The sequence below is a fragment of the Sebastes fasciatus genome, chromosome 12 (assembly GCF_043250625.1).
Source record: "Sebastes fasciatus isolate fSebFas1 chromosome 12, fSebFas1.pri, whole genome shotgun sequence".
Taxonomy (NCBI): domain Eukaryota; kingdom Metazoa; phylum Chordata; class Actinopteri; order Perciformes; family Sebastidae; genus Sebastes; species Sebastes fasciatus.
This window is the reverse complement of record NC_133806.1, coordinates 1,374,857-1,400,042: the sequence shown is the minus strand read 5'-3', so window position 1 is coordinate 1,400,042 and position 25,186 is coordinate 1,374,857. Positions and strand designations below refer to the sequence as shown.

At 43.6% G+C, this 25,186-nt stretch overlaps 1 long non-coding RNA gene across 1 annotated transcript in view; it reads right to left on the bottom strand.

Moving 5' to 3' along the window:
• LOC141778384 (uncharacterized) overlaps positions 1 to 25,186 on the bottom strand; it is a 58,898-nt gene that overhangs the window by 2,581 nt on the left and 31,131 nt on the right. The gene's annotated exons all lie outside the window — the stretch shown is intronic.

Below are 25,186 nucleotides of genomic sequence, written 5' to 3'. Positions count from 1 at the left end.
ACTAGAATTACCACCAACCAATCCATGTCTGTCCAAAATGCCATCACTTAATCAATATTCTATCAGACATTTGTGTGAAGGTGTCATAATTAGCATATGAATTCTTAAGTTATAGCCAAAAACGTGATTTGTGAGGTCACAGTGACCTTTGACTACCAAATTCAAAGTGGATGTTTGTGCCAAATTTGAAGAAATTCCCTCGATGCGTTCGTCAGATATCCATTTCACAAGAATTGGACAGACATAAGGTCACAGTGACCTTGACCTTTGACCACCAAAATCTAGTTTGTACTTTTCATTTCCACCCAAATTGCATCATATGTGAACAAAGCTACTTGAATGTCCATTTCTGGTTTGTTACAGTCCCATGCAGGTGTGCCTCATCACAGTCCACCTGTCTTTCATTGTGTTGTGTACTGTTCTTACTCAGTTGTTCAGTGGGTACAATAACTCGATACATGTGGGGTGCCCAGTATTAGTAGTTTCCATAAGCTTCAAATATGTTCCCGGCTTTACACACTCCGACTCTCCAGAGAATATCCACTAAACTGCTGCAGTTGTCTTGAAATGACTCAACGGCGTCACATCCTCCCAGTGGAAATGTCACGAATGCAACAACGATGCATCATCCGTTAACGTACGACAGAGCTCATCGTGTCACTGTAAATTCTCTCCTGGAACAGCGGAGGAGGAGAACGGGACAGGAGGCCACCCATCTCACAATGAAATGTTCCAGAAACGGAACCGCAGAGGACTCACTGACAGTTCAACATATGGTAGAAGACGGAGATTTCTGAAGGTTTAATGGGCTTTTTAATACGTGTATGTGTGGCCAGAATATGATCTCTATCAAGTCCTTCCGAGGGCTCAAAGATAAAACTATTATTTAGAGTTTAAAGAACTACGGACTCATGGGTCTTATGTGCTGAATAGTGATGAATTGGGTGTTTTACAGTAATTAAATGTTGTGCTACTATTGCTTAGACACGGCTTTACAGCACTCTGATTTAAAATCACACGTAATTCATGTATTCTTCATTCATTGTATTCATTCTGTAAACAGACACCCTCCGATCATGTATCTACAGTAAACACGTTCAGGAAATGTAAAAGGTTAAATGAAGAGCAGACGCGTCTTCTTGGCCAAGATAAAAGCCAGAATCCTCGATTTCAGAATCGGGGCCGATCGTTGCATGGTTGTCAGCTGCTGGGCCTGTGGCTGTGTAGGCGTGACGGCCACCCCCAGTATACCACACACACACTCAAGCAAGAACACGCTATTACTCCAGCGTCCGTAAAACTGCTCCCCCCTCGACCTCCCTCCACGAGGAGAGACACTTCCTACGATTCGCTGCAGAATTTTTTTTATAGACGGTGGTTTAGTACTTTAAATGGCAGACACTCAGAGACACGAACACACTAATGATCACACGTGTTTATAAATAGAAGGTTTGATTTCATTATATGGGATGTTCATGCATGACGACATGAAAAAGGAGCTGCGTTCCCTCCGAAGGCTCCAAACTGTGAGGACAAATGAGTTAGCATGGTGGTCACGACCACAGATCCACTACTTCCTCCCATCGCCTCGCCTTCATCCTGTTCACATCGGGCAGCCTCGCCACACAGGAGGATGACTACGCTGCTCAGAGATTGATCTTATTTACCTATATAGACTGCAGATGTAGCTTTTCTTTAACATCCTAACTTCCTACTGCTGCACCGCCCGAAGAACAACGACCAGAAAACTCAAACCTGCTGATGTTCTTTATGAATCTTGTAATCTGTTACAGAGCCCGTTTTGTGGAAGTACTGATCATTTACCAAATTCAATATTGATTCAATGCATTGCATGTAATAATTATTATGGTATAGATGAAGTGAAACCAGCACTTGGTTGAAGGATCTTTGTTTCATGAATCAGAAAAAAGAAAAATGACAAAATATTTAGAGCTGCAACCATTAATTAATCAATTAGTTGTCAACTATTAAATTAATCGCCAACTATTTTGATAATCGATTAATCAGTCTGAGTAATTTCTTAGGAAAAACAAAGTCAAATTTCTCTGATTCCAGCTTCTTCAATGTGAATATTGTCTGGTTTCTTTCCTCCTCTATGACAATGAACTGAATATCTTTGAGCTGTGGAGAAAACAAGACATTTGATGACGTCATCTTTGGCTTTGTGAAACACTAATCAACATTTTTCACCACTTTCTGACATTTTATAATTGATTAATCAAGAAAATAATCAACAGATTAATAGACAATGAAAATAATCGTTAGTTGCAGCTCTAAAAATAATCATTACTCCGTCATCCGTTGCCGTCGGCAGCACTCCTGATCCATAGCGTCTGTCACTGTTAACTCTCTTCAGTTATTACCAAACAAACATCTGTCGGTGCTGACGCATGTCCCTGTACGCAAGAGGACTTTCCAGCTAACACTTTCTGTTTAAAAGGGCAACAGGTTGAGTCATTGCTGTGTTACATCAATATGTACAGCAGAGTTCTCTGGTAGTTCATCTCAGAGCTGCAGCAGTGCAATGAGCCTGTGAAGCAGTAGCTTCGTCTGTAGGTGTTCCCAGGCCGCAAAGAGCCTCGCAGGCTCGTCACATAGGTGGAAGAGATGTAAAAGTACACTTCCTGCTGTTCTGCTGCTCTGTGGGCCGTACCTGTGGGGGTTGTGTGGGGGGTATCTTCTGCACTTGGTCGCCCACACCGCATAGGAGAGACAGTTCCTCTCGGACTACAGTGGATCCAGTGGATTCATGTGTGAGTGTGTACTGTAGCAGCACATACAGTAGGTCTGTCTGACTGCGTTTTAAGTGTGTGTGCATGTCGGGGATGGCCCGGGGTAGTTGGACTGGGCTAGTAAACTGGTGTAATTAAATGGAGTTAAAGCTGCTGGTTCTGCTCTGCCACCGCCTGACAAAGCATAGCCCACCCCTGGAGACTAGCATGTTAGCACAATATTAGTGTTAATGTGCTTTTATGGCGTGGTGGGTGAGGAGGAGAGAGAGAGAGAGAAAAGACCTGATTCAGACTGGTGTGGTTGGGTTTGTGCTGTGTTTCCTTTTCATTAGTAGTCTAAGTAGATTTGATTTAAAGTTAACCCCCTGTTCATAATACAACAGAGTCTTGAATCATGTGAAATCAAACTGAACTCACCAGACTAAACAGCAGGAAGTGTTTCCTTTGAGCCTCTGCTTGAATAGGATGTGATTGACAGGAGGGTTGTGATGTCATCACAGAGGGTCAGCTAATGGTTTTGAGTTTAATGTCTCTGTGACTTGTCTCGGCTCTCACAGTGTTGTGATTGATTTGACACGATGAGAATAACCCATAGAAATAGAATAGGAGTAGAACGGACATTACCATTCAAATGAATGTAGCAGGACGGTCAGAGCGAGGGCCATTATCATGTGTACCGTTTCCATTGGATCCGTCGTAGCGGGCTGACTTCCGTATAAACTAAACTAAGTCACAGACTCACTCATGCCGGCGTGAAAATGGGCATGACGTGTAAAACAACAGCGTTGGCATCTAGTGTTCGTATAGTCCCGTCCTACTGGCTGTCCCTTTTACAAGTAAGTTAAAGGCAGGGTTGACGATGTTCTCCTGTATATCTGTTATACTGGTTGAAATGGTCTTTACACGCCGACAGCGATCCATTACTGATGAGCTCTGAAAAAGGATCGGAAAAGATCCGTCATCTGTAGCTGCTGTCATCCTGTAAAAACGTCTACCAATCACTGCCTCGAGGTCCGCTTGGAAAGAACCAATCAGATGCCTCCCTGCTCGTTCTCTACCCTTGGCGTGCACCGGCCTGAACTCAAAGTGCGTCGCCGCCGCATGTTTCCTGGAGAATGGAAGAGAAAACTCAGCCCTGCAGTAGCACTGCCGCGGTTACTGGTCATGAGGTAGCGTTGTTGAGTTGAGGTCCTCTCTCTGCTCTGTGGTGGTGAAGTAGTTACGATGCGGCGCTGCTCGTGCATGTGTGTGTGTGTGGGGGGCGTTGCCTTGGAAGGAGCCCCGAGGGGAGGGGGGGGGTTTAGACAGAGCTCCCGAGGCCATGCTACTTTCAAATGATGCTAGCTTTCCAACATCGTCGACCCTACCTTTTTATTAAGAAAGAAAGTATGAATTTGAATTTGTTTTAACAGACGTGGATTTGACTCTGTGACGACCTCCGCGGCCAGCTTAATGGTGGAGCAAAGCACTTTACGGCCCCACTGACGTGTGTTGTCACCTTAACAACTAACAATCACCATTTTCTTTAACGTAAGTAACGTTACAACAGGCAGACACAGCTGACAACCACGCAGCTAAACCAGCTAAATGGTGTGGTGGAGAGTTACTGAAGTGTCTGCATGTGTCCTCGACAATGCACGCTGTCTCTCCAGGACGGGTGAACTGGGGACTCAGCACACTAACACTGCAGCTGGCGCACCGCTGCATGCGACGCACTAATCTTGTCGGTTAATTGTTAATAATCGGTCAATGAAAAAAAAATCTAAATTAGCATCCCTACGACAGACATCCCCATCCCTAGAGCCACACCGCTAAAAACCACACAATGTGAGGACTGCGCTGTAAAAACATGAAATTAAAGAACAATATAAACATTCCTTAGAACTGTAAAAATGGATATGTGAGACAACGGTGTGTGTGTGTGTGTGTGTGTGTGTGTGTGTGTGTGTGTGTGTGTGTGTGTGTGTGTGTGTGTGTGTGTGTGTGACCTGCTGTGTAATTAGCCCAGTGGTCACTAGAGGTGACGAGGAGAGCCGGCCCTGGAATCCCCTCCTGTATGTCTGCAAATCCCCCAAAAAGACTCACACACACACTCTCTGGGTCTGTCCACCTCGACGAGCCCCCGCCGCCAAGCCTTCATTACCCTCCAGCCCCCCTGAGGGCCGCGAGGAGGAGGTGGGGGGGCAGACAGAGCTCAATCTCTCCTTCTATCCGGAGCCCTGGGGCTGCACTGGAATTTACACCTCTGGCCCTGAGAACGGACGGGATCCACACTCCTCCACTCTCCCATTGTTGAGGAGGAGGAGGAGGAGGAGGAGGAGGAGGAGGAGGAGGAGGAGGAGAAGGAGGAGGAGGAGGAGGAGGAAGAAGAAGAAGAAGAAGAGGAGGAGGAGGAGGAGGAGGAGGAAGAGGAGGAGGAGGAGGAAGAAGAAGAAGAAGAGGAGGAGGAGGAGGAGGAGGAGGAGGAGGAGGAGGAGGAGGAAGAGGAGGAAGAAGAAGAGGAGGAGGAGGAGGAGGAGGAGGAGGAGGAACTGATTTCCCATGTCCTGGTGGAGGCTTTAGTGATCAGGGGGATGGAGCTCAGCAATGGGAAAATCTCATTTTATTGCATATTTGTCCTCATCTTTCAACAAACTTTTTTCCTTTATATGTTCCTTTCTTTGTCTCCTCACTGAATGTCTCTTGTAACCCCCAAGGCGCTGCTAATTTCTTTAACTTAACAGGCCACATTACACCCATAATAACCTGAAGGTGAAAATTAGATTAGCGCCATCGTTGGCTGTGTTTTAAATCCATCGACGGGGGGAGTCTATTGTAAATTCTTCTATAAAGAAATGAACATTGTTCTGAATTCACACTCACATTGAGTGTGTGTGTGTGTTCTGCCAGAGAGGCCCATAAAAAAGCACTTCCCCAGTAATTGAGGACGGTATCATCCCCTCCCCTCCTGTTAAAAACAAACTGAGCAGTCAGACAGAATGAGAGAAGAAGGGAGGGAGGAAGGTAGAGAGCGACTGAGTGAGCGATCTCCTACCACCTGAGGTCTGTGTGTGTGTGTGTGTGTGTGTGTGTGTGTGTGTGTGTGTGTGTGTGCGTGCCGGCCTGCTAACCATGAGTAAACACAGTAAATGGTTTTTACTGTAAAAGTTGGGCCGTCCTTTCTCACGAGGAGGGAGCGTCCGAGCCCCGCGCTCCGGACCGGCCAGCCAGGACGGACTCAGATGAGCTCTGTGAAATTACAACTCAGCGACGGACGGATCGCCGTTGTCACTGTTCTTTGCCTAAGTTGGGATATCCTGGGTGGGCTTGTCTCATCTGAGCTCTCATTCCTCACTACCACTGTGCTTCTCAATCCCACTGTGGAGAGCTCTTCACATTAAATACAGTAATATTTCTGAATGATTATCTGGAGACTCAGAGCCGTCACGCTGTCGACACCTGTGTTTAATTCTACTGACGTGAGAGTCGCCCATTGGAGTCTATTTAATGCTTTGTGAAGCCGACTCATTGTGCAGTGTTTACACCAACACACTGGAACACGGGGCCCCATTGTGCCTGGTCCACGCCCCACAGCTCGCCAACTGAGTTATACCACCGGCTGGGCCCAGAGTGCCCCATTAGCTTAATGGCCGTCTAGGATTTCACAGGGGATGCGTTGCTGTTATGGCTGAGAGCTTTGCGTTTCCCTTTTTATGGCTCCTTCGGATTCACAACACCCAGAAATAGGGGTTAGAGAAGAGAGGAGGAGGAGGAGGAGGAGAAGGAGGAGGAAGAGGTGGAGGAAACGAAACAAAACAAACATAGAGGCAACTTTAAACCGGCTCGGGGCAGACGGGTCAGGGAGGGAGAGATGGTGCGAGGAAGAGCAACGGAGGAAGAGGCAGGAAGCAAAAAAGGGAAACAGAGAAGATTTTACAACACCGAACAAATGAAACAAAGGAAGTACTGTACAGTGTGCTGAGATAAACTGTAGAAGCTGCTGTTTTAGGTTTAGCAAAGAGTCCTGAATCTCTTTAAGTGTCTCTCCTGGGTATTGACCGACTTAACAACTCATGACCTGATTCTCTTTCCCATAGCTTTGACCTTTGACCTCAGTGACTTCTCCAGCTGGTCAAAAAGCAATAGGAACCAAGGGTCAAGTTCCACTTCAGCCAAGTGGTGCACGTGACTTTCAGCGTTTCATTTGTTTGACTTCCAGTCTTCTTTATCATATTCATCAGAGAATGAAGGTACATATAAATGTCAGTCTTCATTGACTTTGGCCTTTTCACACCAAGTACATCTTTTTCGGCCGTCATTAAAGTTCTCAGAAAAGGTTTGATTTTCGGTGTTTTTTTCGCGTCAATCAAACAGCAAAAAAAGAGGGTTGTTTGACAACTGAGAGCCACCGTCCGTACAAACATCAACATCCAAAATGACATGACAAAGGTTGTCTTCCAGCACAAAGCCCTTTACGATAACCAAATAAAAGAAAACAGAGATGCAGAATTTAAAGAGAGACTGTAGCAGGAGATCGCAGAAGAGAAGAAGAGCTTGTGATCGGGGATGGTTGCAAAACAAAGGGAAGATTAGACGGTGGTGATCGTGATCTAGGCAGCTAAACCATAGCTTCCTGTTAATGTCATTCATTCATTAGCCCCATTTTGGACCAGCGCTATCCATCGTACCCACGCTAATAATTCAGCTTTGTCTTGTATTACGAATTTTCACAACAAATAGAATAATAAACACATGGGACTCGGTGTGCAAGGCTTCTGTGCATAATGTTTTTTATTGGATGACGGATTAAAAACTGCATACCAAAAATACAGACTTGGTGTGAAAAGACCTTTACTCTTGATAAATGTGGAGGTTTTAACTTACTCATTAAATCATTCCATCATCTTGTTACGTTCCTTCTTCTACTAAAAAGAATCCGGTTAACCAGTCGAGACATTCAGAATACATCCAATAGCCCCAACATGATGTCCACTACAATAAATGACCCGACTCTCTCATCCTTTGTCAGTAGCCTTATATTAAAACTGTGATTTATACGTTTGCTCGTACAGAAGGAATGTAGCATTGATAGCTGATACTTTTGTGGACAGACGATGATCAATAGCTGCGTTATACACCAGCATTCCTCCTTCATGAACACCGCTCTGCTCACTCTTCTTTGTTAACTGCAAGCAGGCATCCGGGTGCCACAGAGGAGACACTTTAAAGGCTTTGCACTCGTTGGATTATGAAGGCCGATTTGATGACGTTATGTGATGCTGTTAGCCAGCGCAGTGAGCGTCTACGTTGGCGGTGAATGTTAGGCTTCACTTAAGGACCCACAGTGTCATATCTGCTTGGCATATATCGGGCACGTAGCCAAAACCATTGAGACTAACCTCCCCTGACATACGTTTGTCCTGCTATACAAAGTAACCTGATACTATTATAGGGCTCTGTGGAGAGATGGTGAACTCGGAAACTGGCCATCTGGTCGGCATTAAGGCCAAATGATGGTGATGAATTGGCTTTTATTTGGAGATGAGTAAGACGAGGTGGGATGATGATACTACAGCACTGATGACTTGCTCTTGACAGAAAAAAACACAGTTCCAATGACCAGTTTAAATCAGTTTTTTGTATTTTTTATCCCATCAGGATGTTTGCTCAACCAAAATTCACTCAGTGATTAGTGAATAATGGTTTAGAAAGGGGACCCACCCCTGGTTAATGTATGAATGTTACAGTTTAACTACTGTTTGATATTTAAATAAACATGTTAACTGAACTGGTTTTGTTTTTCTGTATAAAATTCTTAATATGTAGAACTCAAAATTTTAAGTTTTTATAAACAAGAAAGATTAATTATCTGAACAAAAGCTAAATAGTTAGCACATGTTTTATTACTTGAAATTGTTAGTATGTACAGTAGAACATATGAATGATAAGTTATCTCAACAAAAGATAATTAGTTGGCTCAAATGAAGACAGTCTTCTTCAAAACTTAAAGGGACTGTTTGTAGCTTTTTACACGTATAAATCTACCGGGTCGGGATCCCATGTGCGCTCGCGTGTGGCCGGAGTCTCTCCTCCTCTGCCTGCTTGTCTTCACTCACACACCGTGCACGTTCTCGCTGTCTCTCTCCACCTCTCACGTGCATGCTGCTCACTCCACACTGCAGAAGAGTTAGTTTAGCTCTGAGAATATCTAGTGAATGTTCAGTGGGCGTTTGTGCAGAAATAACTGCTGCAGCTCCTCCAGACCAACAGAGGTTTCCCGTGTCTTGTGAAGTGACGGGGCTCCGCAGAGAGAAACGTTATCGTCTCCGACCAAAACTCCGGCGTCTCCCCCGTTCCCTCCGGCCGCGGTCGGGAGGCTGAGGCAGGAAAAGCCAACACTAGGATCAGCATTGATTCATGGAGAGACCTTGGTCTGGTCAGCTAACATTACTGCCAAGCAGCTGGAATATAGAGTGATATGGTGCTTTTAGCTGACGTGTGTCTCCTCACTGTGTTGAGTGATGCTCCTTCATGTCTATGTAGAGCGAGCACAAGCGCGAGCACAAGCGCGAGCACAAGCGCGAGCACAAGCGCGAGCTCGACGCTGAATTTCGTTGACTTCACGGCCACGGGTGTCGCTGTTAACAAGCATTTCTGAAAGTTACAAATAGTCCCTTTAAGAGTTTGAGTTGGCCTGAAAACTAAAAAATCTAGTGTAGAAAGTTGCCTTGAAATTTAAGGAATAGTCGGGGAATACGCTTTTTAACCTCCTGTCCTAGAGGTGCAGCTGCAGAAGTATACATTAAATCAGGTATTACTCTTCAATACCACTAACAACACGCTGTCTGCAGATGACATGTAGGCTACAGCGCACGTTTATGTCCCCTCGTACAGCCTGCCAGCTGCTGTCAATCAAACACAACACCCTGATGACATCATCAGGGTTATCTATTTTATTTATTTTTTCAAACTTTGTGGTTAAGACATTTGGAATACATGAAGAAAGATTTATTGTGCCTAACCTATGATTTTATAAAGCTAAAATGATCATCAGATATTAAGGATAGAGCGGGATGTTACAGTATTGAAAGAGGACGAGTTATCTTCCTTCATGTTCAGATATTAAAGATAGAGCGGGACGATACAGTGTTGAAAGAGGATGAGTTATTCTCCTCCATGTTTAGATCTGCGGGCCAGGAGCGTTTTCACTATTGTGACCAACGTGCTTTGATATATGGAGCATGAAGCACAATGTGGTTATTGAACTTAAAGTGAGCATCTGCTCGTCATTGAGAACATGTGACTGTGATTTATGACTTAGATTCAACATCCAGACATGAATGGGATAAGAGATGACATCAGGGAATCATAAACAGAATGAGAAGAAGGTTGTTTTCTTCACATTTACCTTTCTGAGCCGAGGTCAGATCGTTAGTGGGACGTAAATCTGATGATAGAAATTAGCATAGTGATAAATGTTCATACGGAGATGAGATCAGGGTTACGTAGGGAACGTCATTAGAAGGATAGGGATGTTACTAAAGGGAGATGTGTCAGTTGTATTTTGTCAATTTCACCTACTGACTCCCATGGAGGACAGAGTATGAGGCTGTGAGCCATCAGCTGATGTTATTATACCACAGACGTGATGCAATAGGCTCTGATCTGATCTGTGTTTCTGACACAGTTGACATTTTGTGAAGTAAACAACACTGAACTGGAAGTAACGGACAAGTTGTTCTGGTGACCCAAAGGAACTGACTTATGAGAAGATCAGGACCAGGAGCCACTCAAAACATTTTTCTTTTTAAGTCAAAAGGTGGCCTTTTCTTTTTTCTTTAATTTATGGTTTCAGAGTACCTTCTAAGAGTAGATTTTAGATAAAACAATATTGTAATAAATAGTTTCATGGCAATAATGTGATGGCAAAGACTTACTGTTGGGAACCGAAGAACATAAATTAAAATCTAGTCCTCTTACTAGCTAAGTAAAAGAACACCAACAACTTACCTGCTGACTTTCCTCCTTCGTTAATCTGAACATAAAGCCCAATGAGTCTAAAACTATCTGGACTTTAAGAAGAGATCATATTCAAGATATATTTGACAACTCCTCAACAAAGGAACAAGTTTTGTTTTCAATATCATCGTCTTTTATCTTTGCGTCTCATTCTTTCAAATATTGCTGCAAGATTAAAGAAGCTGAATTTTTGTAATACATGTTAATATTTTTTTTAATGTTTACACATGACTCTGGTCAACAGGGTTTGTTCTGGAGGCAGAGGTAGTACCAGTCTGATCATGTGCACACTCGTGCATGTGTACCGCGGCGGCGTGCCTTCAACTGGCTCAATCAACACTTTAGTGGCGGTCCTGTTCTCAGATGTTTTGTAATGAACTAATATCATTTGTTTTTTTTACTCTCCTACCTGGTAAAGTGTGAAAAAAGTTTATTAAAAAAAACACAACTAGCTTCTTTAAGTCCTGACATCTCACCGGGTGTTAACAGACGCATACTGGTGTTGAGGCAGTGTTTACGACAGGATTTGTTTTTGTACATTTTAAAGTTAAATGCATCAATCTGGTGCACTTTGAGAGCAAAATGAAGAGGCTAGATCTATAGAGAGTTTAGGCTAGATCTTGTGCAAATGTAAATAATGTTGTGCTCCAGCAGAGGATGTAACTAACTACACTGAGTCAAGTACTGTACTATACAATAAGTACAATTTTGAGGTACTTGTACTTTACTTCAGTATTTCCTTCCTATGTAACCTATAGCTCATAACTCTACTCCTCTGAGCTACATCTCAGCGGGAAATATTTTTATTTGACAATATTAGTTACTACCTATTTTACAGATTCAGATTCTTAAAACAAAATATAAATCAACTAATAAACTATGATGTATTTTTAAGTAGTATATAATTATACAGAATGTACCAGCTGCAATATTAAAGTGATGAACACATTAATTCATCAGTAATTATAATACAATGATATATTGTAATATGTATTATTCTGCGTAGTAATTTTACTTTTTGTACTTCAAGTATATTTTGATGCTAACTTTTACTGAAGTGACATATTGAATGCAGGACATTAATTAGTTGATGATATTCTCTGTATATAAATTATAAAACATAAGCATCGTTGCATACTGTTCCTCCTTTTCAACCTGCTTTTCTCTCAGTAATATTATAAACCTGAAATATCTGAAATGATCTTTAAAGCATCCAGTTTTGTGGAAGTGTTTTCTGTAACCTTCATGTATACAGTAAGACAGCTGTGTGAAGGAGAAGAGCAACAGTCGGCCGATTGATGTGGGTCAGGTCAACACTCGAGCGTCTGTACCGCCGCTGGGACAGATGGAGGTCCGTCCACTTGATACCACTCTACAGGACGTCAATAGTCCCCACTTGAACTTTACAGTAAGTCCTTCCTGTTCTTCCTTCTGTTCATCTTTTATTCTTTCCTTCTAAACTTCGGTCCGTTGGCATGCTTGGCCGTCGAGATTAAAGATCCTTGATTGTGGGTAAAACGAGGGCCCACTGGGAGAGAAGAGAGCCCATACATGGCTGCGTTCACATCCCTTACCCGAGCTGACTTCAGTGTAGAGTTCCACCACAGAGCAGAACTGTGTACTCGGATCCAGTAAATAAGACCAGCGGTTTGTCATTTGATAGAGGACGTGAGTGCGAGGAGCGAGGTACACAATAACATTTGGACATATTTTGTCAAGATAGGTATAGCTCAACTGGTCCAACCCGAGCAGGGATTAAGCATGTCACTTATTATCTAAATAACACATGTGGGTAGAAAACATGAGATGGGTGAATGCTCATTCGGCTTTGCTGGATGCTCGACTCATTTCTTCCAAAAAAAGACTAATTTCTCAACATGTGATTAAACCATTAACTGAGAAATGTTTTAAATGTCCCATTCCTTGATTAAAAAATAAATAAATTACATTACATTATAGTCGTCAATCGAATCAAATATTTAATCACACAATAGTTAATCGTTTTTTATCTGTTCAAAATGAACCTTAAAGGGAGATTTTTTAAGTATTTAATCCTCTTATCAACATGGGAGTGGACAAATATGCTGCTTTCTGCAAATGTATGTATGTATTTAATATATAACACAAAAACAAACGCAGATATTGTCCAGAAAGCCAACAGGCAACAACAGCTGTCAGTGTGTCAGTGTGCTGACTTGACTATGACTTGCCCCAAACTGCATGTGATGATCATAAAGTGGGCATGTCTGTAAAGGGGAGACTCGTGGGTACCCATAGAACCCATTTACATTCACTGATCTGGAGGTCAGAGGTCAAGGGACCCCTTTGAACATGGGCATTCCAAGTTTATCCTCGCCAAAATGTAGTGTTAGTCTGGAGCGTTATTTAACCTCCTTAACGATAAGCTAGTCTGACATGGTTGGTACCGATGGATTCATCAGGTTCTGTAGTTTCATATGATGCCAGTATCTTCACTCTAGCTTTAAAACTGAGCCCACTACAACCTAAAACTCGCGAGTTGCATGAAATGAGGCCATCTGTATAGTCTGTGCATCATGTCCTTCAGAAGAAGATGAGCTCAGTGTCACAAATAACTATCTATATCTATTTATCTATATCCTGTAAGTGGCAGAGCAGCCAGGGCAGCTCTATCAGACTGGCGCTCTTGACCTTGTACGACTCCGCTCGAGTACCAGGTCCTCTGGCCAACAGCCAGGACCGCTTAGACCACTTTAACCAGTCTGCTACAGCAGAGGAGTAACAGGAGATATCAACAAGGTGAAGCAACAGGAATACAGGTAGCCATCAAGAGAAAATTAAACTCTGCAAACTGGAGGTGAAGGTACAACCATACCGCTCTGCTCATCTTACTTTGGTTTCACTGCTTATTAAAACTAATCCTGGTTTGCTCGTTCAGCATCACTGCCTTCTTTCCTTCTCACTTCTTTCTTATCCTATTTAATTCATTCCTTCTTTCTTATCCGCCTATAACCCTCTTCCTCTTTTCATTCACATATTGCCATCTCTAACTTTTTCTATTTTCCCTCTCTCCCTCTCTCCCTCTCTCCCTCCCTCTCTCTCTCAGCTCACTACCCTGACACCTCACCATCAGGGAACCGCGCTAATCTTTTTGACCCGCCACATCCTCCGCAGGCTCTTCCGCCAGCTTAAGTAGGGGCTCGACTACAGTATGTGTGTGTGTCTGTTGGGGAGTCTGTGGCGGGTAGTGTTTGTTGATGTGTCTTTCTGTACTGGTTGTAGAGGCCTGTTTGAGCTCCTCTCGGGGTCACTGAGCTCTTGGTCGTGTAAGCAACATCAGAAAAGAGCAGACGGTTCTCTCTTTGAAAAGCAAACGAGGCAAACACACAGAGTTCTGTTCTAATTACAGTAACACTAACATCAACTCAGTCAGTCCAACATGGTAATGAGATTACATTATGTTAGACGCTCTGATTTACCAAAGTTAATGTTTACTAAATGATTATCTTTGTCATTAACTACATCAATGTGCATTTGATGTAATTCAGTTATGAGAACATGTTTAATCTGCATTCATGTAGCTCATTCATTTATTTTTTATTTTTTATCTTTGAATTCTTTCTTTTATAAAGTTGTTACAGTTACTCCTACAGTATTATAACAATTATTATTCATTGCACACTAGTCATTTAGCACAGAGTATTTCATTTAGCGCTGCCCCCTCTTATGCCAGGATCAGACTACAGGATATCTTTGACGGTTACGATGGTCACTATGTCAGATTAGACGATGGAGAGTCATAAATTCTTGCCTTGACTTGGCCGCGACACACGACAGACTACACGTCAGTCCCCTGTTCCGGCAACACACACTCTCCCGGCACCGTCTTCTTAATATATACAGGCTTACCGGGGCTCATGTGAAGGGGCCCACGAGGCTCCGGGGGAAAACAGTAAAAGTATAATTCACAGGGAGAAGAGAAAGCGGGCGCACAACGGGATGCTCCATGACGCAAAGACGCAACAGCGTTGGTGTTTTTTACTCCGACACAACCTAGATTGAATATCCTACAGCGAGGTCCGGCAGAAGTTGAAGGTCCGATGACATCATTCTGCATAATAAGTAGCCTTCTGTTTACAGCTGTGTTCGTCTGAGCTCAGCCGGTCAAATTCACGGCCGTGACGGAACACGACGTGGAAAGCAAAAAAAATCTAGACTTCCTGTCGGGACGTCGTGAGGCGTCCCAGACGCGGCGTCGGTTGTCGTGTACTATGACACACTACACAAGATAAAACCATAGATTTTCGCACACGACACTCATCTATCGTTCCTGATCCGAGTCGACACCCTACGACGGCCGTGTCGGGCTGTAATCGGGCTGATATCCTGGAGTCTGAACCGAGCATTAGTCGATAAGTCGATAAGTTACTCCTCAATAGAAAGTCAGATTTGAAAAAAAGGAGAAAGAAAGAAAAAGATTGAGATATCAGGAGAGAGAGAAACAGCATTAAGGGGAAAAAGACGTAAGGAGAGAAAACCATTTAAGTTAACTATGAACTGTGTGTGTGTGTGTGTGTGTGTGTGTGTGTGTGTGTGTGTTGAAGGGCCGGCCCGACGTCGTGATTTATGAGCTGAGAGCAAATTCTATCTCTTACTGACTTTTACACTTTGTCAGCGGTGATAAACGAGCGGGTCACACACTCTCACCCCTAAATGAGCTGAATCTACCTCACCAAAACACACAACCCTCGCTGTTACACATTTACATTAAGTACACACACACACACACACACACACACACATACACACAGTCCAACATCAACTGTGGACGTACAAACGAATGCACAACACAAAAAAACATCTAGACACGAGCGCTCTCCTGAACCCATAAACACACGTTCACACACACTTCTCACTCATTACCCAGAAGTCTCTTACCCCCCCGAGCCACCGTCCACTGACAGGCGCTCGCCCCGACTTCTCTCTGACACGTCCCCCCGGGTCAAAGGTCACCTCAGTAGTGTGAAGAGCAGGGGGCTGTTGAGGGCCCCGTGGTGTGGTTGGTTGGGGCGGGGGGGGTCAGACCTATTCCTCCTGGTTCCTTGTGGAGCCGAGGGCCGGGGGGACCTGAAGGGGGCACGTTGTTGAAGAATACTTGTGATAATGATGTTATTTGGGTATCGCACGGCCTGCTCGGCAGCTGTTGACAGTAATGATGTAGTGTGTGAGCGTGTGTGTGTGTGTAATTAATGATTCTCACAGCTCTCCTACATACCAGCTGCTGACTGAGGCAGGAAGTGGATGATTGATGGGAATTATTGATACCTTTCTCCCTCAGACACACATACATGAAGCAGCAGCGTGCCGGCCTGCGTTGCTGAATCTGTGATCGGCGTTTTTAGTTTGTTGCTTTTTCTCCATCTATTCACAAAGTGACTCATCAGTCATCGCTGAAGGAATGTCAATACTCCACTGTGCTTTAACTTACCGTCTCCCATATGCTGTCGTTTCTCTCTGATACTCAGTCCAGACGGAGTCTTTCTAATATAACAACAGTTTACGTCTGAATTTGAGATAAAAGCCACAGAAATGTCAGATATATATAAACTGTAATGGAGAGATTGATGGATGGCGTTTGGAGCCCGTGGGTTCATGATCGGTGATTGAAAACCTCATTAAGGATGTTTTATTGTAGGGCATTCCCCTCTTAGTCAATTAGTCGACTAATCGTCTGTTTCCGTCTGAGTCGACTGAGATTACTTTAGTCCATTACTCATTTTTTATGTTTTTCCATAACACATCAGATTTAACGTAAGATTGCTGCTTTTGTGTGATTCTTTGAGGAAAAACTCAGTTTTATAGATTTGTCTATTGAATCAACCAATCGATTAGACGACAAAACAGTCTGAGTGTTAGTCGACCTAAACCTTTCAGAATGGGAAACATTCACTAAATTAAATGATTCATGAGACACGTTGATGATTTCATTTACAAAATACTAAACCAACAAGACAAATTATTAGCTGCAAATTATAGAAGACCATTCATATAATATTATAAATGTAGCATGAACACCAACACTGATCACTGAAGGCATCAGTTTGCTTCTACCAAAGTACTTGTCGGATGACCGAACAGCGTCTGAACTTAAACTGACAGTATGACAGGTATTCCCACGTTATTCACGCAGCAGCTGGCCAGGTGTGCAGAAGTAAAACAGTAAGCAGGGTTTGATCTTCTCTCTCAAGCTCTCACTACTTCACTACAACCGAACACTTTCTGATGCCAGGCCATTCAGAACAGCTAAACCTTCTGCCTTCAGACACGGTCGGACAACACATCCTACAAACGAGGATACTGACAACTTTATAATATACCGATGTTTTACCTATATTGTCTCTATGGGAGGTCAAATTATTTTAACATTACCTGTCCTGCTCAGTGAATTTAATCCCGTCTGCTGCGTCTATGTGGATAATCCCTCCATGCTTACACCAACATATAGGCCTATTTGGGAACCAATATGATGACAGAATCTTTTCTTTATTTTATCGTGGTTCAAATTCTGTCCAGAGCGATCGGTTAAATTAGTTGAGGAGCACCATGAATATGGCACCCGGTCGGTAACGAGACGATAAAGTAACTCGCTGCGGAGCCCCGTCACTTCACAAGACACGGGAAACCTCTGTTGGTCTGGAGGAGCTGCAGCAGTTATTTCTGCACAAACGTCCACTGAACATTCACTAGATATTCTCAGAGCTAAACTAACTCTTCTGCAGTGTGGAGTGAGCAGCGTTCACGTCTAGAGGTGGAGCGAGAGAGCGAGAACATGCGCCCGCTCTGAGTGAAGGCTGGCAGACAGAGGAGACGTACAGCGGCCACACGCGAGCGCGCATATGCGAGCAAGCATGTGTCCCGACCCGGTACATTTATACGCTTAAAAAGTTACACACAGTCCCTTTAAATTAGTTGAGGAGCACCATGAACACACAAGCAGCCAAAGCTGACCAATCTCAGTTCTTGGCCGCTGTGATCGTTGTTTTCATAATCAGTTAATCCATTTCTTTTTGCAGGGCATCACACTGAGGATGGTCGTCACTGTTGGGACTTAAAGCTGCTGAAGGGCCTTCTTCACAAACTAAATGTGATGCACAGGAATCTCTCTGCTCATAAATAAAGACATATTCTGTGTGCACTGATCTTGCAAATCTTTGCATCTTGACATCACTGCGATGTTAAAAACATGTGTCGACTCTCTAGCTGTTATTTTTTGGAGCCAAAACCTACATATACACTTGCCAGATAATGTGACTTCTTTATGTTTCCATTTGCGCCTTTTTGCACTCAGGCCAGTAGATCTTTATGTGTAACAACTATAAAGTATTTTTATTTATCAACTTATCTACTGGCAGGTACTCTGAGGGAATGCTCTTCATCACTCTGTCATCATCACAGACTTTAAGAAAGTCTTGCCAGCAGCCGGAGCCATCAATAATCTTGTGTTATACAGTCTGAGTCAGGAAAGTGTCCATGTTGATTTCACTCTATTTTAACTGGAGCTCTGCTGATGAATATTCATCTATTGTGTTTAAAGTTCCTGCATCATGTACTATACACTGCACAGAACGTTCAACCCATTGCATTTATATAGAAGTTCAATTTCTATTTATCACAAGTGTCCTTTGGTGCTACATATGCAGAGAATAATAAGCATCTTGGCGAGTTACATTAAGAGACTACATTGAGATGTTGACCTTTGACCTCATCTGGGTCTATATCTACAAAACCATCCAGGATAACACTGCTCTCATCCAGGGAGTTATAAATTAATGCCGGGACATGGGGACATGGAGAGGGAGGTGAAGAAACATGAAGACAAAGGATGGGACATACAGTAGAACGATGGGGAGACTGACGGTACGTGTCCACAGGCTCTGTGCTTTCCACGCTCCCCATTCATTGTCTATGTAAGCAGCCACGCAATGCATTCTGGTAGCGTGGCGTCGCGATTCAAGAGACTAGTCGTCACGACGCCCGCTCCTTATTTGCATAAAGTTGAGGGCTCGTCTACTTTATGTAAATCACGGGCGTCCGACGCGACTCGCCGCCTCTCCAAACTCCCGATAATCTTTTAAAATAAACGTTGTTGATCCAAAATAAAGACAGATTCATCAACTGCATGGATTATTTCTCGCCTCAAATGTTTTCAGAAACACATTTCAGTGAACTATTTTTCGTGAAATAAGAGAAGAAAGTTTCCAAACGAGCCTCCAGACTGGTTCCGGTTTGAAAGCTGGGAGCAGCAGCCAGCGGCGGGAAAGTGTTCGTCCAATAAGGAGCCGAGTGCCTTGTTCCTAGTGACCGCCCACCAGGCGTCCAATGCTGGGAAGCGTCGCGTCCCCTCGCGATAAAAAACGCCCCTGTGGACACGGACCATGAGACACGTTGGAACTGAGAGGGTACGAGACAAAGCGCCTACACATGGCTCTGCATTAGCTCTCATGCTCCTCGTGCATGTGTTCGGTGTGTGTGCGTGTGTGTATTTACAGTAAAACAGGTCGTGGAACATGTGGCTGCTATTATCACCACAAGCCGTGGTCAGCGTAGAGGACTCGCCGCCTCTTGTGAGAGCATGTGTGTGTGTTTGTGTAAAACCCATCTAAACTGCGTTTGAACTCTGGATTAGCCTTTATAGCACATTATCATCAGACATCATCAACCTGTGGTTCTAGCTTTGGTTATAATTGAGTCTCTTTATCAATTGTCAGTGTTGGAGATAAACACTGAGACAGACAGAGATGAACAGATACAGTAGAAGGTAAAGTGAGTCAAATATACAGATTGAGAGAAATAGAAGAAATAGAAAATGATTCAACGTGTAAAACACTTTATTCCAACGTCCTCTGTCTGTCTGCTAGCAGCAGGTCATAAAGTGGAAAGTCTCCTGGTGGATCTGCAGCGTTTTAATCGGTGTGATAATTCAAAGCGATGCGATGCACATCAGGAGTTGGCAGGAAGTCACAATCTCAACCTGCAGACCTGTCCAGGTTTTAATGCCCCACAGAGAGACTGGTGGGGGGGAATGTCTGTGCTGAGGTTCTCTAAACTCAACACAAAATGAAAAACAGAGAAGGTTCAACGGCCTAAATGATTTCACAGGTTAAAGCACCTTCTGTTCTTCTGTCATGTGAGCTACAACCTGGTACAACAGTGTATCTGTAACCATCAACTATAAAACTAAAGAAGAAAAGCTGCATAAAGTCATCTTTAAAAGGTTAATAACATGACAGTAATAATGTCACGATGACATCAATGTGGACCTAAAGGGACTGTTTGTAACTTTCAGAAATGCTTGTTAACAGCGACACCTGTGGCCGAGAAATCAACGAAAGTCAGCGTCGGGCTCGCGCTTGCTCGCTCTACATAGACATGAACGAGCATCGCTCAAAACAGTGAGGCGACACACGTCAGCTAAAAGCACAATATCACTCTATATTTCAGCTGCTTGGCAGTAATGTTAGCTGACCAGACGAAGGTCTCTCCATGAATCACTGCTGATACTTTGTTTGCTTCTCCTGTCTCAGCGCAGGCTGAGGCAGCGGGGCTCTGCAGCGAGAAACTCGTCTCCCTCCGCCCGCAGCCGGAGAGAGCAGGGAGACATTGGCACCCGGTCGGTAATGAGATGACAAGGTTTCTCTCTGCGGAGCCCCGTCACTTCACAAGACACGGGAAACCTCTGTTGGTCTGGAGGAGCTGCAGCAGTTATTTCTGCACAAACATCCACTGAACATTCACTAGATATTCTCAGAGCTAAACTAACTCTTCTGCAGTGTGGAGTGAGCAGCATGCACGTGAGAGGTGGAGCGATTAAAAGATCCTCGGGAGTTTCGAGAGGCGGCGAGTCGCGTCGGACGCCCGTGATTTACATAAAGTAGACGAGCCCTCAACTTTATGCAAATAAGGAGCGGGCGTCGTGACGCCTAGTCTCTCGAATCGCAACACCACGCTACCAGAATGCATTGCGCGGCTGCTTACATAGACAATGAATGGGGAGCGTGGAAAGCACGGAGGCTGTGGACACGTACCGTTACACACAGACAGACAAAACATTCACACCAACAGGCAAAGCAATCTCAACTTCACCTGAACCTGAACCACATGTCTTTAGACTGTCAGAGGAACCTGGAACATCCAGAGAAAACCCAACGAGTTTGATCCCAGCGGGACGGACTGTACATTAGCTACAGCACATCTGACATGAAATGATAACTCACTTTATTGAGGTCTTTTAAAAAAACACGAAGCATATCCGGGATTAGAGTTGTTCTAATTGGAGACCACATGTGAAACACGTTCTGATTAAGGTCATGTAACACCCACTTGAACTCCTACTAGAGGCTTCAGAAGCTGCCGTACCTCTCCAGCTTGTATTCGATGTACGGTCTCTATTGTTGGTGAAATCAGACATCAAACAGCGCGGCCTGATGTTCGTCTGCAACATCTGCCTCAGTGCTGCTCACTGTTTATTGTTTCATCTCCACCTTATTTACTGTTGGCTTAATTATTACCATGTTTGATCTTCTGGAGGGATGTCGAGGGATGTCGGGGGCAGCCATCCACACAGTCACACACACCACGTCTACAGTGTGTGTGCATACATCCACTGTCACACACACACACACACACACTCGCTGGCAGTGCAGGTGACAGAGACCTGAACCACAAGATGGATGAGTGTCTGACTGCGACATCTTAAACCTGTTACCTCTGAGTGGATGTTTATTTGATTCTCCTCCCCGCTGTATCACGTACAGGACCGGGGGGGGGGGGGAGATTCTCTTGAACTGCAGCAACAGGAGTGTAAATATTATGGGGAAAACCACCGAGACATGAAATGTAGCTTTAATTACAACACTGATATATGGAGGTCAGTCTCTCAGCGCATGTGGAGGGAACTTGACCTTTCCTTTTTCTGCCCATGATTTCTTGTTGGATTTGGTGTACACACTCATTAAACCAATGTATATACTGTATTATATATGGGACAATATGTTTGTGTAAGGGCAAGATGTATGGTGAAGGGTGCTGGGGGAGGTCTTTAAGGCAACGGAACAAGACATCAAGGAAAAGTTATTTAAAGCATTGAAATGATTCATTAAATCTGTTCAAGATAACGGCTCCTTTTATCAAGTAGGTATAGAAGCAAAACAGGTGTGCACCGAGTTAAACATAATTAATTAATGATATTAAATAACTTACTATAAATAAGCTACTGGTTCAAAATTGCTTGTGAGGCCATAATTCACTCATTTTAGCTGGAACACGTTACATCAATTCTTTCTGACGGGTGAGGTTGATGGAAATGTGATTTTGTTTCAGTAAAACAACCGTGGAGAATGTGATAAACATCGGCTTCAGGCTACGCTTTAGAAATAAACATCCTCCTCTGTGTCTCACTTTATCAGTGTATCAAACTATCACATGTTTCAGATCAATAATCTTGACCTTAGAATGACTGTTGTGGCTAAAAATCAAATAGACGTGATTAAAATCAATTTCAAGGCGGTATTATTGTACGGCCAGTTAAACATGTAGCGTGCTTTAAAGCCCCGAGACACTTGGTTTCAGATCGTAAGTGTTTCTCTATAACAACAAATATTCATGACTTAATAAGCAACAATCAGCGGGCAACCTCCGGGTCTGAGAAGTGAAGCCGGTGAGGAAGAGCCTTAAACCTTCATCCTCTCTACCAGCCAGCAGGGGGCGACTCCTCTGGTTCTACAGAAGTCTCTGAGAAAATGAGCTTCTACTTCTCTCTTGATTTATTACCTCAGTAAACATCGTAAACATGAGTTTATGGTTTCAATCTCTAGTTTCAAGTCTTCTTCAATACAGCATGATGTTCATTTAGTAAATGATGGTCCCATTTAGAGTCAGATAGACCATAAAGCAGGGGATGCTTTAGGGCGGGGCTACCTTGTGATTGACAGGTCGCTACCACAGCGTTGTCCGGTCTGGGAGTTGTCCGTGTTTTTATCCTACAACTTTGTTTTCAGCTCATGAAAGTAATTACAACCTTTTTGGTTGCCTAAAAAGGTCTTTTTCAGCGTTCGGTTGTGCTTAGCTCCACCCTCTCGTATCACAAAACCAAGATGGCGACGGCTAAAATGCCAAACTCGAGGCTTCAAAGCGGTGACTAAGACCACTTTTTATATATATTTACTATATACTATTCAAACCAGAGAGAAGAGACGCCCGCTTCAAACCAGAGAGAAGAGACGCCCGCTTCAAACCAGAGAGAAGAGACGCCCGCTTCAAACCAGAGAGAAGAGACGCCCGCTTCAAACCAGAGAGAAGAGACGCCCGCTTCAAACCAGAGAGAAGAGACGCCCGCTTCAAACCAGAGAGAAGAGCACAAAGAAAACTAAATATACAGAAAACCTCTTGTGAAATAACCAAATCCTTTCACACTTTGGCAGAAATGTTCATGTTAATGTACAACCCCATCGTTCTTAGTAAGAAACTGATTGAGACATTTTCAACGCTTTTAAAAACCTAAAAAGATAGTAGAAAGAGTGTAGTTATAAAGTGTTAGACTCCAGGTTGCTATTGTCCCTTAAAGGTTACACATGGTGTGGATGTGAGCTACTGCCCTGGTGTATCTGAGCCCTCAGCTCCACAGTTTACACTGTAGAAACATGATAACCATCAGCCACCACCTCCAGCGTCAAGATTAAACCTCCATCTGTAAAGAGAGGTGTTTAATGAAATATCCATCTGCCTCTACTCCTCTCCATCTTTGGCATGAAGAGGAAGCCACGGCATCTCGTAGCGTAACGCTATGTTTGGATAAATATTACTTTTAACCATTTTGATGCTGCAAAGGTAACTTATATTATTAGATTTTTTATTTCCAAGTAAGACATAAAGAGTTACTTTATGATAGGAATAGTTCTTTCTATCAGATTCATTTTAGAAAAACAACGTTTTGTACACACAGCGAGTCGTTGTTCAGCAGAGAGGAATGAGAAGGCTGTTACAGGCCGCAGGTGTGTTTTCATGTGAGGTCTTTTAGGTTTAAAAGCACAGACAGACTCCCCCAGCTTACTGACCAGGCTCTATGCTGGTCCCCAAGGGCATAACAACCCCCCCACCTTGCTATTCCCAAAAGGACCCAATATAAAGTTAGAGGGATGAAAGTCTGTCAGACATACCTGTTGTTGTCATGCCTGCTTCATCATTTAATAAGACATAAACCAAATGGATGAGCTGCAATAAAGATGGTATTCACTCCCCCCAGCTATACATGCTTGTAACCCAATACTCAGTGCGGGTGAAATTTAAGACCTGGTCTGGGCCGAGCTGGGCCGGGCCAGGCCAGTATATGCCTGCTCTGTGGCTCAGGGAGCTGACAGGCTCTCAAACACAGAGGGGGGGCTCTGGTGAAGTTCACGGAGGAGGTCTGGTTGTTTTTAGAAAAGAGTTCAAGTAAGGCACCATGTCAAAAAGGTAGAACACATGAGGCGCTGTACACCTGATCCTCTTAATGAGCAGTGACCTATCAATACGGCATATAGATACGTCTACATTATGCACAGGTAGATAAAGTATAGTCTAAAATATAGTCTACATTAGATACATTTTTTAGATTCGAAGCTTCTATTGAGGTTTTCGAAAGGAGCTTTGAATGTCATACTTCATGATGTCATCAGCCTAAACAAATTGTGGTTATATAAATGCAATTTATATATACTTTATATACTTTATGGTGCTATTAGATTGCTACTAGGCCGCCCCTCTGTGTGCAGTAATGGTAATTAGATGCAGTCTAGCTCTGGGTGAAACAATGAGAGAGAAATAAAGAAACTGAAATTAAAATAATGTTCAGAATTGCAGTTTGTTCATCTTTAGCAGCGTTGGCCGCTGTAGGCTTCTCTCTCTGTAGGGAGATGTCATTTCTTTGGAACAGCTCACCAGCATGTGGAAAATTACAGAAGATCAGTTACTGTTGAATCCCAGTGTCGTGTCAGGTGAGTTGAATAGTCAATTAATAAAAGGTATCAGGGAACTGGGCCAGCTCTGAGAAAAATACAGAGAATTTTTGAGAGATCTGAATGTGGGCTTCGTCCAACGAGCCGTATTAACGAGACGGAAATGCAAGAAAGCCTAATCCAATGACAAAGTGGATCATGCTTTTGCCTCCACTGTCTGCACAAATCGCTGTGATGTTTTATTGCATGTATTTATGCAGGCTGTTTGTGCCTTCCTTTACATGGTAGGTAATAGGTCTGGCCTGTACGGGCTCTGTGAGTGCAGGACGGGTATGGGTTTGACCCTGGAGGACTCTGTACAATGATGATGGTAAATGTATCTCCAAGCACGCAGGACCTTCTATCTAGAGCTGTGATCGGGCCTAAGAAATCAGGCCTGACAATACATGAACCCGCATACTTTCT